Source organism: Petromyzon marinus, chromosome 16, assembly GCF_048934315.1.
Source record: "Petromyzon marinus isolate PM22_M1 ecotype Great Lakes invasive population chromosome 16, UKy_Petmar_22M1.pri1.0, whole genome shotgun sequence".
In the NCBI taxonomy this organism is placed as follows: domain Eukaryota; kingdom Metazoa; phylum Chordata; class Hyperoartia; order Petromyzontiformes; family Petromyzontidae; genus Petromyzon; species Petromyzon marinus.
Window position 1 is genome coordinate 2,073,533 of NC_133682.1, and position 18,620 is coordinate 2,092,152.

Genomic DNA, 18,620 nt, shown 5'->3' on the forward strand with positions numbered 1-18,620 from the left:
TTTAGAGCTCATCGGATTTCTGCGGGATAAATAAAGATTCTGCAGTTACCTCTGGTTCACGTAAAAGAGCGCACCAATTTCGCACCCACTCTACATATTCACCACAAGATCAAACCAATTTTTATTCTCAGAGCTGGAATTTAGTCAAATTCAGTGCGGAACCAAATTTAACGTGGTGTTTTTTTGCATAGTCATCGGTGACTGGGCCGAGACCATCAACGTACTCACTGCACTTGAGATCCATTAACCACGAGTGGCCCACACCTGGGATGTGAACCCACAACCTCTGCAGTGACAGCTCAGTGCTCTGATCTCTAAGCCACCCGGCCACCTCCAGGTCAAGCATTTTTCTTGTTAAATCTCAAATGCCTTCCAAGTCATCCTTAAGCCACGAGAATTAACAAGTGAATGCACTACGGTTTTGCAAGACTCATAACGATGACAATCTATCCCGTAATTAGATTGACATGGTGAAAGATCATAATCCTTCCCAATGTGTACGACACACCGATGAAGGTTGAAGCAATAACTGTAAATGCAATCATTCTAACAAGGAGCTGGAAGGGCTTCAACAAATCAGAACAATGCTCGCATGAGTCATAAAACTGAGAAAAATCACTCCAATAATTTGGTCACAAAGTCCCTGCCCACTGTCCGCTTCCTACAAACACAAAACCTGGCAGCCATGGTGCTGCCACGCTTTGGAAACGGGGGGGGGGGGGGTGCCTTTACTTGCGAAATGGTCCGCAGTAGCCAGGGTCACGTGCGTGGGCCACACAGCTGCGAATTATCTTCATTTGTGCAGTAGGGTTTCGAAACTGTGTGGATATGCACCTATACTGTGTGCTGCGTGTTGTACGAGAGTGTGCGTTGACCAGTGACGCTACACTTTGTTGGTGTCTCTTAGCCACAAATGAATATGTTATTGGTGTATCTCAGCCACATCTGAACGTGCTGGTTGGGTGGTGGGTGTTTGGATTCCCTCCACGCCCACAGGGGCTGCACCCCCTTCTGTCAGCACAACTACCAATCCCACATCCACATCACCGTGTTGACGCGGACATTTTTCCTCACATCGCTCAACGTCAAAGACGGCAGCATTGGAAGAGAACGCGAGCGGTGTTTACAGATGAATGGAATGCGACGGTCGTAATGTGCCCATTCGAAATTCCAAACGGTTCTGTGCCAAAAGCCAGTCTGGGTTATGGCACAGAGAGGCATTGGAGGGAGGGGCTTGCGTAAGTAGGGCAGCATGAGCGCCACACTAAACGTGTGGCAAGGGAAAGTACTTGGTAGTTGACACACACACATATATCAACTCCGCCCCTCCGATTAGCACGGTTGGCAACGTACGGTGCGAAAAAAATTAATCATACAAACTAAGGCGACGGGCGCTCGATTCCCTGCTACGAATAAGACCGGTGGAGAGTGACAGCTGAACCAGTTCTGGCTGCCCCCTCCTCCACCAACCCAGTGCGTAGAAAAGAACGGTCAAGCAATCCTGGCAATCCGCAACGGTGTGGGGAGGGCCCTCATCCAGCAGTGGATTGACAAAAGGAGGCTATGAAACATGTAGGCGTGTCCGTGAAACGTGTTGACCTTTGCGAGGCGCGCACTGCTGCGGTGGGGAACGTACTGTGCTACCATTGATGTTCAAACAGGTTCCATTCCCGCCCGCGCACATTGTCAGCGACAATAGTTCGTGCAGTCGGACCTGGGTGTCCGGCCGGATTGACTCTGCCTAAAATTAGTACAGTCATGTAACTGTACACCCGGTGCGGTGCGCTGAACGTCAGCACCGGGGATTGAAGGCGGCCGCTAACAAAAAAATCACACAAAGCGACGGGTAATATGAACAACGAAAAAAATCCTAATTATTTTAATGCCATTCATTTGTTGGTTAGCAAATCGCAAAGCAGCCAGTGTGACAGAGGAATCACGCAAGCCTTGACCACATCGCCGCCACCACCCACCCCGCCCAAGGCGGGACTCTGGGAGGCTGCTCCCTGAGGGATTGTTAGAGAGGGACAGCTGCGGATTGCTTTTTGATAAATATCCAAGCCGCGTGCGTCCACGCGGGGTGAGAGACCCCCACACGCCTTCTCCGCCGCCGATACGAGGGTGCGATCAGGAGGCGGCGGGGGAGACGCAGGGGAGCGTGCTGCACGCATGATGGAGTACGAGATGCACGCGGCAGGCAGGGCCACGCGGTCACGTCCGTGGCATATTCACACATACGCGGAGGGGAATTGCAGATTACGGTACTGCGTTTTGTAGTGTAAAGTGTAGCGATGCCACTGCCGCTCCCGCCGTCGTCGTGGTTAGGAATGGTTAGCATGTCTGGAACTTGCAATCCAGAGGCTGTCGGTTCGATCTCCCGGCACGGACGTTGTAAAATAAATGGCTAGCTTTCTTAAATAATTTTCTGCTACTTCAGATATATACCATGTCATCAATGACGATGAGCGATTTGGTCATAGGCTTGTGTATATGTATCGTACTGTGCATTTTTTGTCTTGCCTGTGACACACGACGGGAAGGGGAGTAGAGTCATGGATGCGATGAATGGGAAAATAAAACGGGAAGAGAGAAGAGACAGAATGGGATATAAAGAGGGAAAGGATGGAAAGATAGAAAAGGGACAGAAGAAACGGGACCACAGGGTTTAGGAAAGATGATAGGGGGGAAGAGGCTGCATCAGGGCCTCGACGCTGCTGCACAGAAGAGCAGCAGCAGCTGCTGCTGCTGCGTGTGTTTTCAAAGGGGGCGGGGGGAGGAATTCAGTCTGGGCGTCGCCACGTGGAAGTCACGTGATTTACGGGAGGCTCCAGCTGATTCAGATAACAGTATATAGATGTATACTGTTATCTAGTTTTTACTTGCTGTGGTTGTACCACCTGATGACGATTGCTTGTGTTGCGTGATCTATTATTTTTCTACCTACGTGACTTTACCGAAAGAATCAAAGAGTATGGATTCCTGCAGTCACGAAAGCTTCAAATCAAGATAGTATATAGATGTGTACACATGGGTGTATTTATTTAGCGATGTATCATTGCCCGCAGCTGGTTGTGGGAATTTAAGCTCACTTTGTAAGATATCTGTCAAAGGGTGCGCTTTGCACCAAGCACAAAAAAACGTATACAGGGGATCGTGACGAATGTCGACCGGCCGCACGCGTTCATAAAAAGGTAAATGTCAGGTGTGTACCCTCAAATGGATGTTTAAAACGCCACGTTCTCGACTGAAATCAGCAATTCTGCACAAGAGGGGGGGGAACAAACACCAGTTTGTCATGGGCGCGAAGTGGGTGACACATCAGCATTGAGTGGCCGTAGAAAACCGCAGGCTCAGCACAGTTCCCACGTGTAATGTATTGCCCCGTTCCACACGAGTTGTACTATCGCCAAAAGGCCTGTAATATGTAGGTTGAAATGTCAATGTTTTTGTTTTCATAATCGCTTACATTTGTACAAAATGGTATGAAGCAATTACTTTGGTGTTACCGTGGTAACTGCAATACCATAGCAATTGTCTAGGATAGCCATGGCAATCACCGCCGTCATCACATGACATGGCGATGTCATGGGCTGCCAAGCCAATCAGGGAGCACCTGAGACCATGATGCTAATGAGGTGAGTGATTCCTGCTTCAACTGGAAATGCTCATCACTTAGAAAATATGATACCAATGGCCTCAAAATCCCTTAACCCTACCTATTACCCTACCTTACCCCTAGCTCTACCTTACCCTGAACCCTACCTTACTCTTAACCCTGCCTTACCTCTAACCCTAACATACCCCTAAACCCTATCAAACCTCTAACTCTACCTTTCCCCTAACACTACCTTCACCCCTAACCCTACCTTACCTTTAGCCATACCTTACCCCTAAACCTACCTTAACCTTAACCCCAAGCACTACTTGGAACCTTAACCTACCCTACCCATAACCCTGAACCATGCCCATCATTCAAACCATACCTGAGCCCGAATTGTAACCCTACCTCGAAGTCGAATCCCTATTCCCAAGCCTCATACGTTAACACTATTATAACCCTTCACTTACCCTACCCCTAATTAATCTCTCCCGAACTCTGCCATTAACTGTTAACCTACTCATAAACCTAAATATAACTCTACTCCTAAACGTAACCCTAACCTTAAACACTCCCATTAACCTACTCTAGCCCACCCGAACCCTACCAGTAGCCCCTGACCCTACCCGGACACTATTGTTAACCCCACAATATAACCATACCCCGAACCACTAAGTCTAACACACTACGCCAAATATACTATAACCTTACCGTATCCCTATTCCTAACCCTAGATATACACCGAACTTTACCCTAACCATTATCCTAACCCGAGCCCAATTCTACCCCCATCCTATCCCTAACCCTACCCTTACAACCCAAATCCAGCACTAGGTTTATGCACCCCAGACAACGCAAATGGAATACATTTTTTTTACCGACTCTTTATTCTAAATCACACGAATTGCGGCACGACAATTTCAAGAATAAGTACCACAGATATTTTCTCATGTAATTTTTTCATGCAAGGGGCATTTTTGAAATATTTGTTTGTTTGTTAAACATTTGACATCCACAGTTAAATCAAACTACCCACAATGCATATGTATGTCATGAGTATTTCGTTAAGACTACAAGTGAAATGGATTTTTTTTCATTAGCATTTTTTTCCATTACAAGCGAAATTCATTTTTTTCCATTACAAGCGAAATTCATTTTTTCCATTAGCATTATTGGGCACCACGGAGCGACATGATTCATTAATCCACGGTGGCCAGCGCCCTGCACCCCGCACGCCGCACACACAGAAAGGGACATTCCGCCATTGCCAATTGATAATCACGTCCCGTTTCATGGCTGCAAAAGATTCAACGACTGCGGCATCCCCCCGGTGAGACGGCCGATGGCTCGGAGACCGGGAATGACCTCGCTGCTGATGGGATCGAGTGGCATACAGAGAATCGAGGCTCATTCCCAGCGAAATCAGTCCCTTGTGCAAAGCACACGGAGAACCCGTGGTAAATCTGAAGCCATTGGTATGCGACGCACCTCCCGCGTAAAGCCACAATCCTTGGCGCCCAACCTGAATTATGTTTTTTTTTACGGTGTGCATTGACACGAGGTAAAAAAAATTACGTTTCATGGGCAAATGGCAGCGACAACAAACAGCAAGGACAATGCACATGGGGAGCACATGTGCGCATACCTGCAAGCACGAGAAAACACAGCATCACTTCTCAGAGCCGGAGAGAATAGTGGATGAAGGAGCTGGAAGAGGCACAGGCGACGAGAGCATAGAGCTCTCCCTCTCCCAGCCGTGCAGAGAACGCCCACCTCTCTGCAAGTGTGACATCAGCACTTATTATATCTGAGGATCCTCGGTTACCTGGGCAACGGGCACAAGAGCCTCCAATAGGCTCGGCCGGCGTGATGGATCGATGATGAATGTTAACGCTCCCCGCCCGGCGATGAGGGACCACGGGCGAGAGAGAGAGAGAAAGCGGTGTTACCAACACGACGCAGACGTGTACAGTGTATGAATATTTAACGGACGCCGTGCCGGCCAACGGCACCTCGGATAGAGAAGGCCCGGAGTGGCCACCGCGGCTAAGATGCCACGACAGAGGGATCGATGCGTCTTGGGCCCATGCACCCGATGCCAGGTGGTGGTGGTGGTGGTAGTGGCAGGAGTCAGTCGCACACTGCAAATGCTAAAGACTTTGAAGGAATTAGCCACGTACTATCCAATTGCATAATTTGGTCCAGTAATTAGTGGATGTTACATTGAAATTATCTTATTATCAAACCAGCCAGTCAACATTCGCTTAGTGGGAGGACGCTTATTCTCCTATGCAGCCCTTATTAGCTGGAGCCGCGTTCCCCTATCCATCTGTGCGGTCGACTTCCTGCACCTATTTAAGTCTAGGCTCATGACCTCTCTTTTAACGATACCATTAAATTGGACCGTCTCTCCGTTATGAAAGACCCACTGTTACATTTATAGCATCTCTAGATGCAGTCCCATGGTGTCACTACGAATTCAAATTGCATTGTAGTACAGTAGGTACATGGACTCGGTGAAGAAAAGTGGACAATGTCCCAGGAAGGGATGACAGCTGATGGACGACAAAATTGATGGAATGAGGCCAAGAGACTCCCACCCTCCTTTCCCAGCGGATGGTCACATCAGAGACGGAGCGGTGAGATCAGTGAATGTGCAGGAGTGAGATGGATTGTGACATCGCAGGACTGTGGGAAGGTGAAGGCATTGCGATGGGGGGGACTTCATCTATTAGCAGCTAGTCAATGATTCATGACAATGATGATGTAGATGATGATGATGGCCATGAGTTAATGGGCATCTGAATATATTGGTGGTTATATAATACAGAACCATGTGGGTTGTTAACACCCTATATCCCAAGTGGCATTTACCAGCTGCCAGGCAGCTCTGTAACACCTGTACGCCAACGCTAGATTCACCTTGCGTCGTTAGAATGCAGCAGCAACCTTACAAAGGGGGACGATCCAAAACACCGCAGTTTGTAACGTCGGCAATGTCATCATTCCAGGTTTTTTTCCCTTTCCAAATGTTAACAAGTCACAAGACATGTTCACGCAATCCGATGTGACACGGCCAACCCACAGCTGCCCTGAAGCGAGATGCGATTACATCACGCCGTACTGTGGCTGTAAATACCACAGCACACACACACACAGACGCACGAAGACACACACACAGAGGGGGGGGGGGGGCACGTCAGCTCACCAGCACGCCCCCCTACCACTCCTCCCCCATATCCTGGGGAGACGCCGAGTCTGAGAGGGCCCAACATGGGCTGGCCGTCATGGCAACCTCACGACCCATAACGCCAGTGAAATTTAACATACCCCTGGCAATTGGTCTCTTCACCGGAGGTTAGCAGACTGGGTTACAATTATATTTAAGCCAGATTTATTGCGTGGATATGTACATTTATTTATTTGTTTCAGAAATAAATCGCTTCGAGAAGGCACGCTGACGGACAAAATACACAGGAGCAAATAAATTAAGTCTCGGCTCAACAACGCTGACGTTATGGCCCACAGACCTGCAATGGGAATTAGGTAGAGGGGTCTACTTGTAAACGGGCCTCTGCTGCTCGTTAATTCAACAACGATCAGTCTTTCTCTTGATTGGCATCGTTTAGTCCCTCGTGCGGCGTTTAGACGAATTGAGGGAATGTGCCGGTGGGCTTTGAGATCAAACACCAGGGGGTCTGCATTCTGAACCAAGGGCTGCACTGTACTCATACCTGCTCGATATGAAAAGGCTGAAGATACAAAATAAAAAAAATCTACATTTGTTTAAAAAAAATCACCCGTTGCTGGCCATTATTCAAGAAATATTTTTCTTCACCGCGTTTCGTTTTTTTTATCGGAGTGTATTTGTCATCCATGAGTTTTTTGCGATGGTGTAGATATAAATGTGTCGTTAAACCCACCACCACCCGACACAGCTAATTAGTAAGGTTTGTCACATAAACAGAACATGCAAATTCGCTACTAGTACAGCACACCGGTGTGTTGGATAAACCCACACACAATAGTTACGGTGCTCGAATACATGTTGTGGGTTTACTCTCCAACACACAACGAATTGCCGTATTTTGTATACGTGACACACCTTACTTATTGGCTGTGTCGGTGGTAGCAGGTTTAACGAGACATTTATATATTTACGCCATCTAACCCAACACCCTCCATTACGGATACTATTGGTGGCGAAAGCCTCCTCCTACTACTGCTGCTACTGCTGCTACAGCTACTGCTACTACTGCTGCTACTGCTGCTGCTACAGCTGCTGCTACTGCTGCTGCTGCTCCTCCTCCTGCTACTGCTGCTGCTACTGCTACTACTACTGTTACTACTACTGCTGCTACTGCTACTACTACTGCTGCTACTACTACTGTTGCTACTACTGCTACTACTGCTGCTACTACTGCTACTACTGCTGCTACTATTACTACTACTGCTGCTACTACTCCTACTACTACTGCTGCTGCTACTGCTACTACTGCTACTACTACTGCTGCTGCTACTGCTGCTACTATTGCTACTACTGCTGCTACTACTACTGCTGCTACTACTCCTGCTGCTACTACTACTGCTGCTACTACTACTGCTGCTGCTACTGCTGCTACTGCTACTACTGCTGTTACTACTACTGCTGCTCCTGCTACTACCGTTACTACTACTGTTACTACTACTACTCCTGCTACTACTACTGCTGCTACTACTACTCCTGCTACTGCTACTACTGCTGCTGTTGCTACAACTGTTTTTGCCACCTTGGGGTTTTTTCTTCTTCTTTCAAGCGATAATTCTGCCGCCAAAGTTCAGCAAAAAAAAATATTGTTTAAAAAAAATATCGCTCAAATAAAACAGAAAGGAGTTTCTTGGCAGGGCTGAATAATGTCAACATGAGAAATACCTCACCGCTTCTCTCGTTTTGTTGACGGAGTCACCGATCACGTCACTCTAAACACGTGCGGCGTCAGCAGTGGTGGCGCATCGAGAGAGATTTAAACTGTATGCATAGGCTCCGTTTGAACGCTACAGCTGGCCAGTAGGTCTGTAAGGGGGCTAAGCCCTGTTAGTCCTCATTACCCGCCACCTATGACGATATCTATAAAGAATAAAAGTCTACATAGAGTATTTACAGTTATTCTTAACCCACGTTGTGCTTTCACGATTGTGTTGGTATATTATACCGTACTTTTAAATGTTTGCATCCCACGTCAGCATAGATATGGGAACACAGTACAGTACAACAATGCATTCTGCCGCACTGCCCTCTGCTGCCCGCAAAATGAGAGCATGCAGCAGCCTATAACGCCTGTCACATGCTGTGGGATCACCCACCCAAGCACTCATCTAAGCTCTGTATTATATACATTCCTTCATAGTGCGTTACAACAAACATCTGTTTTAAAACCAGCATCAATGACAACCGTGGTCAAGTATTATTATTCATTCATCTTGGCATTTAGCCGTCTTGTTGTTGTTGTTTTGTCTGGGCAGCTTCGTTCTGACCCTCCGAGCCCTGGCCTAGCCACAGAATGACAGCGAATTTCCCCACAGCGCATCCGGCAACACCGCCACCTCGCGGCTCACAACGCACGGTGCCAAACCACCACCACGGTGGCCTTGCAGAGACCCTAGCGGAATAGAGAGTGGGGGGGTATCTGCTTATAGGCCTCGGTTTATAGCTCCAGTAATGATCAGAGTATCAGAATGTGTATTTATATTGTGGGGAATCCGATGAGCTATGAAGCTCTTTTTCACAGACGTCCAGTAATGGCAAAAACCGACGCGCCAGTCTTGAGCGTCATCATCATACGACGAGCCCAAGCGTCGTCACGTGGACGTTGAAAGTCCACGTGGTGACACACATGGCGAGGCCATCATTATGCCGTTATGTCAACACTTGTGCTGAATCACCATCGTGTCAATGTCGCATGCAATAAACAATACATGGGGAAGGGGGGGGGGCTAGGATTGGCCACCTGTTCCCAGACTGTCCCGGTTCGACCGGGACAGTCTGGGAATTAGCACCTGTGTTTGCGTGTCAGGAATTGAATTGATCCGGTACCGGTGCAGTGTTGAACTTTATTGCAGGAGATTGCACAGTGTTGATTAGGGACCGAGTTGCTGGCTGCGATGTTATGCCCCCCCCCCCACCTGGTTTGGTCTGTGGGAAAAGCTGGGCGACTGGAAGCGGCGGAGGCAGTGGTTGGTCCGCTGCGCTGTGTACCCGGCGAGCCAAGTTTAATCCCTGGCCATGGCTAACACCAAGTGACAAGTGGTCTCCCCCACCCCTACACTTCGCCAACCTACACTGACAAACCCCCCACAACCCACGGGCCATGGGGGAGGCCTTCATCAGGCGGTTTATAAAAGGGCTGTGTTTTATTACCTTTTTTCATTCTTACCGTGAATGTTACCTTATTTGAAATTATATAAAATCAAAATGTGTTTCAAGATGACTTGGAGAGTGGCTACACTTTTTTACAAGCCACACTGCATGACTGAAAAGTAAAAAAATGCCCGCAGATGTAATATCTTTCCGTGAAGTAGCGTATTCACTATTTTAACCAAGCTTACAACACTTTTAGCAGAGCTATATAGGCTGAGATGGCTTTACCTGCTAAAAACTTTAAATCATGCCATCCAAAGTTTACACCTTGCAAAATAACTCCTTGTGAAAATGTTCCTATACTCTTTGGCTCTTTCGGTAAAGTCATGTAGGTATAAAATAAAATAAATGTTCCTATTTATTTCCAATGAGAGGAAAAATAAACTTACTCTGGTGTATTTATCTAGGTATAAAGGTTGGACACAGCACACATGGAAATCAATTTAACGCTCAAGGTTCCATTACCATCCATTCTCAAAGATGAATCATCAACCACAAAAGTGCATTCCCAACTGCATCTGCATTACTTAAACGTAACAAAAAAAAGCCATCGGTATTTTCAAGCATCATTCCGATTAAAACCGAAACCTTTGGAACCAACCCAACGGTCCCATAAGTCACCGACCTTAGCTTCACTCCGATATATCCCCGACTAAAGCGGCGTACTCCGTCATTTCCATTACGGCTGCACTTTCCGTGGGCGTCTCGAGTCGTGTTTATTCAAGCATCCCTTTAAAAAGTTCCACTGTGAAACATCGGCCGAGCGACTCATTGCACAAAACACACACACACACTCTCACCCTCTCGGGCTTTTGAGGGTGACAAAGCCCTGCCGGAGTGCTGGCCGCTGCCATGGGAGTCGGACAACAAAAGTGCGCATTATCCGCACCGCGCACAAACGGCCCCTTCATTTCCCTTTTTGGCAGAACGTCCGGACCATCGCTCTTTAGCATCGCCGTCACATCGCCGTTAGGATGACACCACATTGCCCCCCCTCCCTCTCGAGCAGGTCGCAGCGCCGCTACATTGCTGCGCGCAACGGCTGCACCCAGCGACGCGCAACATTGTGGGCGAAAAGTCTGCAGGAGAGAATGCGCTTCGACGAGCACACGGAATCGAGGTCTCCGTCTGCATGCGCGACTTTGAGCTGCGAGCGGGGTTGCTCTGCGCGATGCAGCCGCGGGCACTGGCAAGAGGCGTCCGTACGCCCCGGATGTTGTTTACTGAAATGCTGCATCGGGCTGGCAGAGGATGTTTAATTGAAGAATGTATTGGGAACAGCATTGGGGATTCTGGGTCATGGCCAGGCCTAATGTGGCATCGTGGCTGTAAACAAGTTATGGAACAGGTCACCAGTACAAAATGAAACTAAATAATTATACAAGCAGACAAGCTTTGTAAGTGTGCTGTAGGAATTATAATAGAGTTACACGGTAATAATATTACGTACAAAATCACTCTCAAATAATAAATTACCCATCTCAATCAGTGCAGGTTGGAGAACGGGGGGTGGGGGGTAGCATAGAAGTGCAGATTAATTGTATTTCTCTGTTCAATTTAATACAGAATACAGGTGTGCCAATGGGGAATTTAAACAAAACCTTAGTCATACTGAAAACTAAAACGTTGACTGAAGTGACATCAGACTATCCATTAACGTGGCAGTAAGGGGAATGGATTAAATGACACAGGCACTCTGCACACAGGGGGCTTGTGTAATTCAATCAATGTACACATCCACCTCTGTTTCAGGCATGACCGACTCCTGACATTACTTTTAACATTCCAAACATACACACTGCTAAGAACAGGTAGTGGGGATGTTGCTGCTTGACATTGCCTTCAGTGTCACTCCACGAGAGGAGAATTACTTGGATCACACGGATGAAGGGGAACGTATATTTCTAGGTGTGCAAGCCTACGCCAATCCACACTGACCAGCGTGGGGAAGTATGGTCAAATAACTCTCACTATCCGCACGGTGTGGGGAAGCTCTCATCCAGCAGTGGATTGACAAAAGGGCTGTGCATATATGATGCAAGCAATAGACTGAATGCAATTTAAGCATAATGGGTGACCCAGCCCTGCTGAGTGAGACCAGCCAACATCCAGGCTGTCATTCTTGGGGGCCCACATTTGAACATTCTGACTTCTGGATCATTGTCTTGGAATAAACACCTTTGTAACAAATTTCAGCTTTGTAGCCCTTCCAGAACATCATTAGAATTTCAAAACACTCGGGAAAGATCGTCTGTGTGTATCCATCATCATCATCATCAACAAGCACTATCGATCCACTGCTGGATGGAGTCAAAGTGCTGCCTACTCAATTGAGCATAGCGGCCATCGTCTCTCTCCAGCCCTGAGCCAGCAGTGGACATTCCACATTCCTATGGCGGAGGCAAGTGAGTACATAAGATGACAACCATCAGCACAAAGTGGTACATATTTTATATCAACCCCCGAATGGATTATTTGCTCAGTCAACCCCGACCTGGATTTGAACTTGCACATTTTCAATTGAGTGTCATCATGTGTAACATGGTTCCAAAGCGAGAGGCTTATTCATTCAATTTTGAATATAATTGTACATACAAGCAACACAAAGGGCAGTTATAGATACAAGCAAGGCATCATTTCTCAGCGACTATTTTCCAGGTTGCTCGTAGACTTTAGTAGAGGCATGCGAGTAGCAGCCACGGCGAGAGCTGTACTGGTTGTTGTGTGCAGTAATCTTTTCCGGGTCGCCAACAACTCTTACGGGCTCGACTGAAATGAATCCCTGGTTACAAGCGTTCATCTCTTGCCTTACATTTTCGCGTGTGTATTAGTGGCAGCCAAACGTGCGTCACAGCTGTAATAAATGCGCGCTGGGCATTCATTAATTCGTTATTTGATCTCATTCATTCTGTGTTAATTGAACGATCGGGCTCACCTGTCGCCATGGTGTTCGCCGCACGTGCTTCCTCTCTCTCTCGACTTCTTCTGTTCGGCAGTCCAGGTGGCTTGTGGACGCTCACGTGGGATCCCCAAGTGCGCGGGCGGGCAGGTAAGGGTTCTTCGGTGGTTGGATGCTCAGGTATGTAAATAGGTAGAGGCGCTCCGGTGTGGCGGCAGGCAGACGATCAGGCGAGTGGTTGCCGAGGCGAGTTAGCAGACAAATCTGCTTGGTAAGTTACGCAGGTGCGAAGACAGGTGAGCACGCAGGTAGGCGCTCCGATGGGTAAGTAGATTGGCGCTCAGGTGAGTAGCTAGGCAGGCACTCGGGTAAGTTGATGGGCAGGCGCAGGTTTTGACTGTTAGATAGGCGACCAGGTAGGTAAGCACGCAGGTGTGTAGGCAGGCGGGTTACGAGGTGTCTAGGCGTCCAGGTGACGCGATCCCAGCAAGGAGCAGCCGGCGTGTCGCCTCTGCGCCTGCTGATAGCCGGGTCTCACGGAGAGCCCTCGCCGAGTACCAACCTCCACCCCCGAGGCTCCTGCAAGGGTAGAGGAGAGGACACGAGGGCCAATGTCGCGTTACGAAATCCCCCGCTCTGAATTTTCCCTCCCCTCTCTCCTCTTTCCCCACCACCACGGGGCCACACAGCAGCAACTGCCCGCCTCCACGTACACACACAAACACCCCCCCCCTTGCCGGCTGTGCGTGACCGTGATGCCACTCGGCGTGGGTGGCCAACTGTGGGGGGGTGGGGGTGGGGGAGAAATTTGCGTAGCGCGTAATAACAATGAAGAAAACGCATGCATACGCATGACTTCTGGAACACTTTTAGTGCTGTACTCGATGTGATCAGCAATGTGGATGGGAGCCCATGGGTAGCAGTCAGGGCAAAACGCGTTTGAATATTTTCACAGTTATTTTAGCACAGGTTTGATGTATCCAAGTTTTTTTTTGGCACCCCCCCCCACCCCCCCTGGTGAATTTACCCGGGTTCTCTCTTGGGCGAGTCCCGAATGGCAACACAACAAGCTTAAGCGAACGTTTGGTTCACGTTGGACCACCTTTATGAGACTGCACCATGAACCCCCTCCCACCAGACTGACTGACAGAGCGAACGGGATGTCAGCCTTCGTGGAGGAGCGTTCACCATATCCTGCCACGTTGAGGGTACGCACGGTAGAGACAGGGTCCACGTTGAGGGTACGCACGGTAGAGACAGGGTCCACGTTGAGGGTACGCACGGTAGAGACAGGGTCCACGTTGAGGGTACGCACGGTAGAGACAGGGTCCACGTTGCTGTACTTCAAGGTACATCAAAGATGGAGACGGCGGAGCGGGGAAATGTTGACTTGGGGCGCGTTTACCCACGGTAAATAGTGAAAGATTGCACCGTTTTTATTCTGTCTCGTGTAAATAATTCACGGTTTTATGTTACAAAATAATATGATAGAGCCCTTGGTCAATCCACTGCTGGATGCAGCCCTCCCCGATTCAGTATCCATCATGATGGGGGTTGAAAGGCCATACTTCACCACGTTGGTGGGGGGGGGGGGGGGTATGTGTTTGGAGTACGTGTCTACTATACATCTCAACATGATAAGCCACTTCGTTGAGCGACCATTTGTGACCAGGTCGCTTCTGAAAAAAGTGCTTCATGGCTTAGTGGGGTTTTACCTGGAAAAAAAATTAATGTTGTGATTTTTTTTGTACCTTTCCTATACTTGGAACTCCTACCGTGTTGTTTATCGATTGTTGTAACTTCCTGAACCGCCAATACTGGACATGTGTGAAAAAGAGCTTCAAAAGCGCATCGGATTTCTCCAGGATAACTAACGATTCTGATTCTGAAGATCGGTTCAGATACACCACTCGCCTCTGATGTTAGCCGTGGCCGGGAGTGGAACTCAGGTTTGCCAGGGTTGGTAGCGCTACGAGTACGCTAACCACCGCATCAGCGCTCCCTCGTGTAACAGTGACCATGTCGGCAGTATTTTACACATCTGTATTGCCATAGGAATGTGGAATTTCTACCATTGCCTCAGAACCACCCAAGGGGCCGTCCATAAATGACGTCACGCACCTAGGAGGGGGGGGGGGTCAGACATTTGTGACGATGTGTGACGAGGGGGGGGGGGGTTGAGAAATGTGACGTCACATCAAAATGCGCAACTTTAAATCAATATAGACAACACGTTCTACTTAAATATACGTTTTAATAAAATTTTCTCCTATAACAGAGTGCAGCGGCACATTAAATACGCACTACAATGACAATAGTTTAAAGTGATTTGAAGCATGTTTTATATATTTTGTGGGGGGGGGGGGGCAGAGCTTTGTGACGTCATATTTGAAGGGGGGTCTGACTTTTTATGACGCCGTGTTACGAGAGGGGGGGAGGGGGGTCAAAAATCGTCCAAAATCGCGTAATGTCATTTATGGACGACCCCTAAGACTATGGATTTGCAACACCATTCGCCTAATTGGACACAATTCAGAAGAAAAACAAAAGAAAATCACTTACTTAAAATGCACAAGGCAATACGTGAGATATGGGTAATTACGTGCTTATAATGAACACTAGCAGCCGGAGTGCTGTCCGGATATTGCCTGTGAATCAACAAAGCTACCGCTGCATGTATACATGTGAGGTTTCCCCATTCCGCAGCGTTCACTCGTGTGCGGTCAAAGCAGTGTATCTGGTTATATAATCACTTTCTATTTGTATGTGCTCACAGGGGCTATCCGCCTATCCGCACTTGTATTATCATCATCATCACACAACGAAATTGATCAGTGGTGTATCAATGCTTAGATTAATTTAATATCGATGATATAATCGGTTCATGTGTGTAAGAATGGATGTTGTTAAGATTCGCGTATGTTGTATGTTAAACTGGTCTATTCACGCCCGAAGCCACTTGAGGCGCTACCGTTCACCTGCAAAGCAAAATAAAAATCGAATCCAGTACTGAATGTACGAGTTAACCGCAATGTTACAAAATAAAAACAATTTACTCGAATTGCAATGACGAATCGTGACATCTCTATCGAATCGCCGGAGATGGGGTCATAGTTACACAGCCATCATAATACTCTTTGGTTCTATTCGGTAAAGTCACGTAGGTGAAAAATAAAATAACAAAAATCACGACGTTTCGCCATCATAATAATAATTCATCAGCTCCACATACAGAAAAACACGTGAGGGCTGCCTTGCGGTTTCGCAAACTAACCAAACACATCCGTGCCGCGCTGTGATGGTGCGAGCAAACAATCCCTGGGACTCCGACAGGTACGATGAGCAATGGTGTCACGTATCGGCGGATGGCCCAGTCGCCAGACACACATTCAAGAAATGCCAACCAACCAGCAAAAACATTGAATGGGAGAAAGGGACCCTGGCGGCTGGCACGTGAATTCGGGTGACCGTGCCAAGGCAATTATAATGCCAGGTCCGATCAGCTGTCAAATTACATCTGTGTCACGGCCCGATAGAGGAGAGACAGAGAGGCGTGGACGGAGACACTGAGCGATACGGTGTGGATAGGCACGCAGAGACGGAGACGAGACAGACACACATACAACGGAGAGAGATAAACAGACTCGGACAGAGACCGAGAACCACGCAGAGCGATAGAGATGGATAATGAGACAGACACGGGAGCTATGTCCGCATGACTCGCATGAGTGGGCGAGAAAGGATTACGGCCGATAGACGAGGCTGGCGGCGGAATGACAGCCTAAGGAGATGACGACCACCGCGAAGATGGAGAGAGGAGGTCATGCCGTGTGCGGTGGCCTCGCAGGTGCGCGAGGGATGGAGACAGCGCGTGCGACTCGTCGTCCAGCAGTGGAGAGACCCTGGCCGACGGTGTCGATTGTCACGACGAGCGGGAATTGAAGGCCCGGCGAGCGACACGTGGCGTGAGAGCAGCGCACAGCCTGCTACGCAGAGCGTCGCTCGGCCCTGGATTTTGCGCCGAGTCATGCGCAGAGTCATGCGAGCCGGAGGCTGCTTGATCTCTGCCTTCATCGCCCCGTGTCGTGAGCTATGGCCCATGCACCAGGGTCCATGCCAACCACTCTGTTTATATTGAGTGGAGTGAGCTTTGGAGCCAGCTGGCCAAGATCGGGCCAAGGACATTAGAGCCACTTTTCACCCAGGCAACCGAAGAACACGGAAACATATTTCTTGACGAACAGACTTTACATATATAAATAAGGCTCCATTTAAAGTGACAAATAAGCAATATGGTATCGAGGATATTTTGCCATAGAACGCTGTAAGAAGTACAATCGTATCCATGATTCCGATACTGTTTGGGACACTTCTAATGTGCACATCAAAGTGTACCTAGCCCGACATGCCCATCGCTAAGTGGCGATATCACCACCGCTTCGTGGTAAGTGACAGCTATTGCTCTTGCTAACGCGTCAAGCTGTGTTTTTGCCGCAGGCCGAGCTTTTAACGCCATATAATTAAACGTGTTAATAATTAAGCGACAACCTTAAATTGTTTAAAGGGACGGCGATGCATGTGCGAACGAACGAGTGGAAACATGTAGTTACACGCGTTCGTGTGCGTCCGTGTGCGTGCCAATGCGGCGAAGTGGGTTCGCGCAAGTGCCGGGTCACCTGGGTTCGATTCCCAGACCGGGTAAACATCACCAGTGTGTGGACACATTGGTAGCGAGTGAAGCGGGACTTAACCCAGTCACTTCAAACGTAAGACTTGCCGGTACAGAGTTCATACATCACCACCCGAGCGAACATACGCCCAGACGTAATGTTGGCCCAAACTACGCCCTCGTTTGCCGTTCCGCCCTTAACAGGTGCTCGCTAACAGCACTTGATTCTCAACAAAGCAAAACGGGGAACCTTTTGTTTTAGAATTTTTCCTGTAGGCTACATCAATGCTCATGGTGGCTTGCTCAGATGCCAGAAGGTACTTCAATAATATCAAATTACAGCCCTTTGTCAAATCCACTGCTGCACGAAGGCATCCCGAGCATATTTCGCCACGCTGGTCAGTGCGGGTTGGTGGAAGTGGAGATAATTGCGGGGCCCAGGACAAGGCTAGCTATGGCTCACCGCTGATGTTATCCGTGTACAGGAATCAAAACTCAGCTCGGCACGTTCATCGTGCAGTGTGCTAACAGCTGAGCCACCGCTTCACCCCAGAAGGTAATTGATAATTACTTGCTCTCAGTTAGAGTTACAGAGGCGTACTCGTTGGTTCTAATCGGTAAAGTCACGTAGGTAAAAAATAAAACAACAAAAATCACGACGTATCGGCCACAACACAAGTGGCCTTCATCAGGTGAAGCGTACTGTCACGAGGACAGCGTTGGAGTGAAGACAGTTAAGCCCAGGTCGCGTCCTTTTAAGCTGTGTGGGAGGACACAAAACGTTTTGACAAAGGAATTAGCATAAAATTACCGTAAAGTGCAATAGGACCGGCAAGGAGTGGGGGAGAGGGGGAGGGGAGTGTGAAGGGGAATTACCGTAACGTAGAGGACCGGCACGGGGGGGGGGGGGGGGAGTTTACAAAGTTGGTGTGAAGTGAAATAAGCTGCAATGAAAGTTTGGTATATCACTACTTGGATAAATATACTGTACCATTGAAAATTAGTTTAATGTTTGGTATGATTTAGAACATCTTTCCAATGGTTACTTAATTTGAAA

The 18,620-nt window shown here is 48.3% G+C and overlaps 1 protein-coding gene across 5 annotated transcripts in view; it reads right to left on the reverse strand.

Moving 5' to 3' along the window:
• TRIM2 (tripartite motif containing 2) overlaps positions 1-13,502 on the reverse strand; it is a 52,580-nt gene extending 39,078 nt beyond the window's left edge. For 2 of the 5 annotated variants that reach the window (XM_032955579.2, XM_032955573.2), the window contains exon 1: positions 5,244-5,395. The gene's annotated coding sequence lies outside the window, so the exon portion shown is untranslated. Of the gene's footprint in view, positions 1-3,210; positions 3,260-5,243; positions 5,396-5,423; positions 5,695-12,930 lie in introns of those variants that run through there. The other 3 variants (XM_032955575.2, XM_032955577.2, XM_032955578.2) reach the window with 3 other exon arrangements.
• Between the last annotated feature and the right edge of the window lie 5,118 nt (positions 13,503-18,620).